Genomic DNA, 7,929 nt, shown 5'->3' on the forward strand with positions numbered 1-7,929 from the left:
CGGGCGGGGCGGGGCGGGTACCGGGATGGGCTCTCGAGGACCCGGCCTGTCTTCGCCCCCTGGTGGTTTCCAGGGACAGTGCGGGAGCCCCTGTGCTACCTACTCTGCAAGGGAAGGTCAAGCCATGGTACGCACGGTAGGTCTTTTGACCCCTCTTTCATTTATTCACTCAACCATGTATCCATTTGTTCGTATTCACTTTATTCAACAAATATCCTTTTGACATCATGTCATCTGAGCTGTTAGCCACCACCGCCCCCCCACCCCCTGCGCGTTTCTTTCTCCCCTCATATCAGTCTCCTTATGCCAGATAGCATCCAGGGGTTCTCTGTCTCCCTGGTGATCACCAGGTTCCCCCTCCTCAACTTCGCTAGGCACCGAGGACAGAGCGGTGAACAAAACAGACAAGCCTAATCCTCATGAAGTCAACATTCCATGAGGTGGAGACAAGTAGTGACATAATAGGTAAGTACAGTGCATTACACAGTTTGTTAGAATATGGTTAGTTTATGGAGAAATATGAAGCAGAAGATGAGAAATGGAGGAGGGTGGAGTTTGCACGTTTAACAAGGGTGACCAGAGAAATTTCTTCCCTCACAAGTCTTCCCACCTTAATTGAAAGCAGCAAGAATACACTTCAAAACTTAAATTTGGCAGGACTTCCCTGGTGGTCCATTGGTTGAGAATCTGCCTGCCAATGAAAGGAACCCGGGTTTGATCCTTGGTCCAGGAAGATTCCACATGCCACGGGGCAACTAAGCCTGTGTGCTGCAACTGCTAAAACCCGCATGCCCTTAGAGGCTGTGCCCTGAAACAAGAGAAGCCACTGCAATGAGAAGCCCGTGCACCGCAGCGAGAGAGTATGCCATACTTGCCGCAACTAGACAAAAGCCCATGAGCAGCAACAAAGACCCAGTGCAGCCATAAATAAATAAATAATTTTTAAAAAACCTTACATTTGGCCATGTCCTTCCCCTGCTTAAGATTATCCATTCTTAGACAATGGTTTCTTAAATATGACACCAAAAGCAAAGCAACAAAAGAAAAAAAATAAATAAATTGGACACCATCAAAATTTAAAACTTGTTTCAAAGAACATCAAGAAAGTGAAGAGACAACCCACAGAAGGAGAGAAAAAATTGCAAATTATATATTTGATAAGGTACTTGTATCTAAAATAAAAAAAGAAGTCATGTAACTCAATTATAAGATGACCCATTTTAAAAGTAGACAAAGGACATGAATAGACATTTCTAGAAAAAAGATATACAAGAGTCTATACCTGAAAAGATGATCAACATCATTAATATCAGGAAAATGTAAACCAAAACAACAATGAAATACCACTTCACACTCAGTAGGATGGCTGTCATTTTTTTAATGGAAAATATCAAGTGCTGGCAAGAATGTGAAGGAATCAGAACCTTGATACATTGATGGTGGGAATGTAAATGGTTCAGCCACTTTGGAAAACAGTCTGGCAGTTTCTTTTTCTTTTTTTTTTAAGATTTATTAAAAATTTAAAAAATAGAGATGTATTTATTTATGGCTGCACTGGGTCTTCGTTGCAGCACATTGGCTTTCTCTAGCTGAAGTGACTGGGGGCTATTCTTGCTGCAGAGCAGGGGCTCTAGGCGTGTAGGCTTCAGTAGTTGTGGCTTGCAGGCTTAGTTGCTCAGAGGCATGTAAGATCTTCCCAGACCAAGGATCAAACCCATGTCCCCTGCATTGGCAGGTGGATTCTTACCTGCTGGACCACCAGGGAAGCCCCTGGCAGTTCCTTAAAAAGTTAAACTTAGAGTTACCATATGATCCAGTAATTCCATTCTTAGTATACCAGAGAGTTGAGAACACATGTTCACACAAAAATTTGTACATGAATGTTCATAGCAGAGAACATGTGGGGGAAAACCCAGCCCATCAATTGATGAATGGATACATAAAATTTGGTATATCCATATGATGGACTCTTATTTGGTAATAAAAAGAAATTAAGTACTTATATATGAACCTTGAAAACATGCCAAGGCAGAGAAGTGAAGTGAAAGTCACTCAGTCGTGTCCGACTCTTTGTGACCCCATGGAATATACAGTCCATGGAATTCTCCAGGCCAGAATACTGGAGTGAGTAGCCTTTCCCGTCTCCAGGGGATTCTTCCCAACCGAGGGATCGAACCCAGGTCTGTCTCCTGCACTGCAGGAGGATTCTTTACCAGCTGAGATATGAGGGAAGCCCAAGGCAGAGAAACCAGATACAAAAGGCCACATGTAGTATGATTCTATTTACATGAAATGTTCAGGATAGGTCAATTCATACAGACAGAAAATAGATTCATGGTTGCCTGTGGCTGAGAGGACTGGAGGAAGGGGAGTGACTGCTGAAGAGTAAGGGGCTTCTTTTGAGGACGATGAAATTTTCTAAAATTGAACGTGATGATAGTTGCACAACTCTATGAATATACTAAAACCCATTGAATTGCACACTTTAAGAGAGTACATTGTATGCTATGTGAGTTGTAGCTCAGTAAAGCTGAGGTATGTTGAAAAACCAACCAAACAAAACCGTCCGTAGCTCCCCATTGTTGTGGGACAATCAAAGCTCTGCCAAACACTGTCCCACCCCAGCACATTTGCACTAGCTGTTCCTCTGTCATGAAAGCTCTTGCCTAGAATGATGTCAACAGGGCTAACTCCTTCATCTCCCTCAAATGTTGCCTGTGCAGTGATCCTCTCTGACAATCCTATTTCATATTGCAATTCCCATGCCCCATACCTGGCTGTATGTTTTATCCATAATGCTCACTGCCTTTTAACCTTGTGTATAATTAACTCATCTTATTTAATGTTTTTTTCCCAGCTAGTGGTGTACCAAAGGGAGGGAAACAGGAATGGTCCAACTTGGGCACAGGAAAAAAGGGGATGCACGGTCTGTAGAGAAAATTTTAAGGTTTATTTAAGATTTATTTATATATTTTTGGCTATGCTGGGCTTTCTCTAGTTGCAGCAAGCAGGGGCTACTCTCTAGTTGTGGTGCACAAGCTTCTCATTGCAGTGGTTTCTCTTGTTGCTCTAGAGCACTGGCTCAGTAGGAGCAGTGCACGGGCTTAGTTGTCCCACAGCATGTGAGAACTTCCCGGACCAGGGATTGAACCTGTGTCCCCTGCACTGGCAGGCGAACTCTTTACCACAAGTCAACCCTGTGAGAATTTTAAAATAATAATAAAACTAATCAAAAGTTGAAGATGTGGTACATGTTTTATGATGGAATATTACTCAGCCATTAAAAAGAATGAAATAATGCCATTTGTAGCAACATGGATGGACCCAGAGATTGTCATACTGAGTGAAGTAAGTCAGACAGAGAAGGAGAAATACCATATAACATCCCCCATATGTGAAATCTAAAAAGAAATGATACAAAGGAACTTATAAAACAGAAAGAGTCTCACAGATTTAGAAAATGAACTTATGGTTGTGGGTTAGGGGCTGGGGAAGGGATAGTTAGGGACTTCAGAAAGGTCATATTCACACTGCTATATTTAAAATGGATAACTAACAAGGACCATAGCACATGGAACTCTGCTCAATGTTATGTGCCAGCCTGGATGGGAGGGGATTTGTGGGGAGAACTGATTTATGTATATGTACAGCTGAGTTCCTTCGCTGTTCACCGGAAACTACCACAGCATTATTAATCAGCTATAATGCAACACAAAATAAAAAGTTTAAAGTTTGGAGAAAAAAAAGTTGGCCAACTTTATATTATGCCATACACTGACAAATTCTAAACAGTATCAGTGATAAAAGAATCATTCCACCCCCAGGAAAAAAATTGTTTGCAGGTCTACTGACTGAACGATTTAATGCAATACTGTTGAATTTGTTTTTTAAAACTGTTGACTTTTAATAATATATTGGTAAGTTTCAAATTAGATATTTTTATTACTCTTATCCTTTAGTAAATATTGTATGTGTATTAGTTTTTTATTGCTCTGAATAAATTACCACAAATTCTGTGGCTTAAAACAACACTTGATGGCTCAGTGGTAAAGAATCTGCCTGCCGATGCAGGAGACATGGTTCGATTCCTGGTCTGGGAAGATCCCACGTGCCGCAGAGCAGCTGAGCCCATGCACCTCAACTACTGAGCGTGTGCGCTAGAGCCTGAGAGCCACAACTACCGAGCCCATGTGCTGCGACTACTGAAGCCCACATGCCCTAGAGCCCATGCTCTGCAAAAAGGGAGGCCACCGCAATGAGAAGCCTGTGCCCTGCAAATAGAGCGTAGCCCCCCGTCACCTCAACTACAGAAAAGCCCACGCAGCAATGAAGACCCAGTGCAGCCAAAAATAAATAAAACAAGCAAACAAACAGAAAACACTTGTTTATTATCTCATGGTTTCTGTGGATCCAGTCCAGTTATGGCTTAGCTGGGCCTTCTCTCCAGGGCCTCCTCAGGCAGCAATCCAGGGGTCAAACAGTGCTGCCATCTCATCAGAGACTCCACTGAGAAAAAGATGCGTTTCCATCTATTTGAAGCTGTGGGGATGCGGTCTTCATTTTCTACCTGGCTATCAGCGGGAATGGCTCTCGACTCCCAGAGGCCACCTATAATCCCTTACTATGCGGTCTTCTCCATCAATTCTCTCACAATGTGGCGATTTCTTTCAGAGCCAGCCATGGACAGTCTCTCAGTCCATGGAGACAGTCTTACATAATGTAACGTAAACCTCCTTTGCCATATTCTATTGGTTAGAAGCAAGTCCCACCCAGGCCCTGCTTACACCTAAGCGGAGGGGATTATAGGGGGCTGTTTGCCACAATGGTCTAAAGGAAAGTTAATATGGAGAACCCTAATGTATACTGTTGACCTCTGACATAAATAGACTGAGCTATGTGTGCTCATTTTGAAAATATGTTCATAACAATTTGGAAGCATTTGGCCTTGTATCAGGCACAGTTTGAGTCTCCAATTTCTGTGACTATACAGTCTTGCATTTAAATACATTAGAAATTTAAATGATAGCACAATGATTGTAAAGATGGAGAAACTATTGTCATTCTACATGTTCTTTTGGAGTTTTTGTGTTTAAAAATTCAAAAGAGTGAGTCAGGGTATGAACTGTAAGACAATATTTTTATTTGATAAGTACAAACTTTCATTCATACATGAAATATTTTATTGAATTTAAGTAATATCTTTAAATGGAAATTTATTAATTTTTGATTATTAAATTTAAAATTAAAGAACAAATAAAATAATGATACTTACATGATTATTACTGAAAATAATTTCTTGGTAGAGTGGAGGAGGTATTAAAAATTATCCACCCCAGGGGCTGTTACAGAACTGAATGTAGGTTCATTGGCCTGCCACACAGCAAAGCCAATTTACTGACACTAGGTTGTGGTAAAGAAAAGTGCAGCATTTATTTGCAGGACAGCAAGCAAGGAGATAACCTCAGATATGCAGATGACACCACCCTCATGGCAGAAAGTGAAGAAGAACTAAAGAGCCTCTTGATGAAAGTGAAAGAGGAGAGTGAAAAAGTTGGCTTAAAGCTCAACATTCAAAAAACTAAGATCATGGCATCCGGTCCCATCACTTCCTGGGAAATAGATGGGGAAACAGTGGAAACAGTGACTGCCTTTATTTTTATGGGCTCCAAAATCACTGCAGATGGTGATTGCAGTCATGAAATTAAAAGACGCTTACTCCTTGGAAGGAAAGTTATGATCAACCTAGACAGCATATTAAAAAGCAGAGACATTACTTTGCCAACAAACATCCGTCTAGTCAAGGCTATGGTTTTTCCAGTAGTCATGTGTGGATGTGAGAGTTGGGCTATAAAGAAAGCTGAGCACCGAAGAATTGATGCTTTTGAACTGTGGTGTTGGAGAAGACTCTTGTGAGTCCCCTGGACTGCCAGGAGATCCAACCAGTCCATCCTAAAGGAGATCAGTCCTGGGTGTTCATTGGAAGGACTGATGTTGAAGCTGAAACTCCAATACTTTGGCCACCTGATTCAAAGAGCTGACTCATTTGAAAAGACCCTGATGCTGGGAAAGATTGAGGGCAGGAGGAGAAGGGGACAACAGAGGATGAGATGGTTGGATGGCATCATGGACTCTATGGACATGGGTTTGGGTGGACTCTAGGAGTTGGTGATGGACAGGGAGGCCTGGCGTGCTGCGGTTCATGGGGTCACAAAGAGTCGGACACGACTGAGCGACTTAACTGAACTAACCTGAACTGAAGCAAGGAGAGGCTTTCCAGGTGGCTCAGTGGTAAAGAATCCACCTGCCAATGCAGGAGACACAGGTTCAATTCCTGGGTCAGGAAGATCCCCTGGAGAAGGAAATGGCAACCCACTCCAGTATTCCTGCCTGGGAAATCCCATGGACAGAGGAGGCTGGAGGGCTACAGTCCATGGGATGGAAAAGAATCAGCCGTGGCTGAGCATGCATGTATGTATGCAGGGAGAAGGGAAAACTCAAAAGACACATCTTGCTGAAGGCTTTAAGGGAAAGGGTTTTAAAGGTAACATTTGGGGTAAGGGTCGTAGTTCATACTTTTTTCTGATTGGTTAGTGGTGAGGTAACTGGGTGATGTTTCAGAAATCTTAATCATCAACCTTCTGGTTCCAACCAGTCTGGGGTCTACATGCCTGTGGTCAGCATTTAGTCACTGTCTTCCACCTGGGTGGGGGTCTTAGTTTCTGCAAACAAAACTTAAAGATATGCTTCAGATTGTTACATACATCCCTTGAGGAGGAACTAGGACTCCCTTTTATCACTGAACAGGTTGTTTCTTGCCTGTTTCCTTTGTTTCCATTCCCTTACTTCCCTAATTAGTAACTTTTGAGTTGACTCTTTGGAAGGCAGGAAGGCCTAGGAGACCAAAGCTTTTTCCTACAAACAAGAAACAGGGTCCTGTTCAGTTTCAATTCCCTTTTTCTTTGATACTCTTCAATCCTAAAGGGCACAGGGGCAGGACAAGAAAGGGAATAAAGTTTTGGATAAAGAGGTTAATCATAAACTCAGGGTAACTCAGGGGGACTCAGGATAGGGGGCTCAGTCTCAGTGTCAGATATGTTAGTTATATCACTGTTCTCAATAGTAGAAAGTGAGTTCCAACAGGTCAGACATTTTGCTTTGTTCACTGTTGTAACTTTTCTAGCATTTACAACAGTACCTGGCTCATAGTGGGTGCTCAAAGAAAGTATGAATGAATGAACAGGCCTGTGTCTCCTCTCCAGCCTCACCTCTCACCACAGTCCTCTCTATCCTCCAGCATAAACCTGGGTTTAGTGGAATGTGGTGGGGATACTGGGTTCAGGTGCTTAAGAGATCTTGGGCCTCACATTCAGACTCTTGGCCTTGAGTCCCAGGGCCTCACTACAAGATTAAAGAAGATGGCAGGCATAAAACTTTAATTGTTTAAGGTAAACACCACTTAGTTAACCCAGTTAAGACTCTTCAGATACTATTATGTCAGGAGGGAAGCCAAGTAGTGGGTGTGGCCCTGGCTTCTGTAACACATTGACATCTTTCTTGCTTCAGGACTTTTGCATTTGCTGTTTGCTTAGAATGTTTGTCCATCAGCTCTTCTTATCCTCCAGGGTTCATATCTAAATCACCTCCTCCACTGTTATTTTCCATCCCAGCCGCCGTTCCTTTCCTTCATAGCACTGTCATGGGATTTTAATAATATATTTATTTTAATTATTCATCAGCTACCCACTACTCCTATGCTTGCCCTATTTCATCCTCCTTTTGAAATCCAGTTCACACATGCCTCTTTCAGGAAGCCCTCCATGGCCCCGAAGCTGGTCAGGTGCCTCCTCTGGGTTTCCCTCTGTTCAGGTCTGATTACTCTGCCTGTGCTTCCCCAACACTCCCCTGACACCTATCTGTCTCTGGTTAATT

General features: G+C 42.6%; 1 long non-coding RNA gene across 1 annotated transcript; it reads left to right on the top strand.

Annotated features, from left to right (window-relative positions):
* The first annotated feature begins 9 nt into the window (after positions 1 to 9).
* Positions 10 to 939, top strand: LOC122689270. Its single transcript, XR_006339785.1, has 3 exons — positions 10 to 136; positions 375 to 465; positions 658 to 939. It is a non-coding gene; the product is annotated as an uncharacterized LOC122689270 (long non-coding RNA).
* Positions 940 to 7,929: the final 6,990 nt, after the last annotated feature.

Source organism: Cervus elaphus, chromosome 4 (genome assembly GCF_910594005.1).
Source record: "Cervus elaphus chromosome 4, mCerEla1.1, whole genome shotgun sequence".
Classification (NCBI taxonomy): Eukaryota; Metazoa; Chordata; class Mammalia; order Artiodactyla; family Cervidae; genus Cervus; species Cervus elaphus.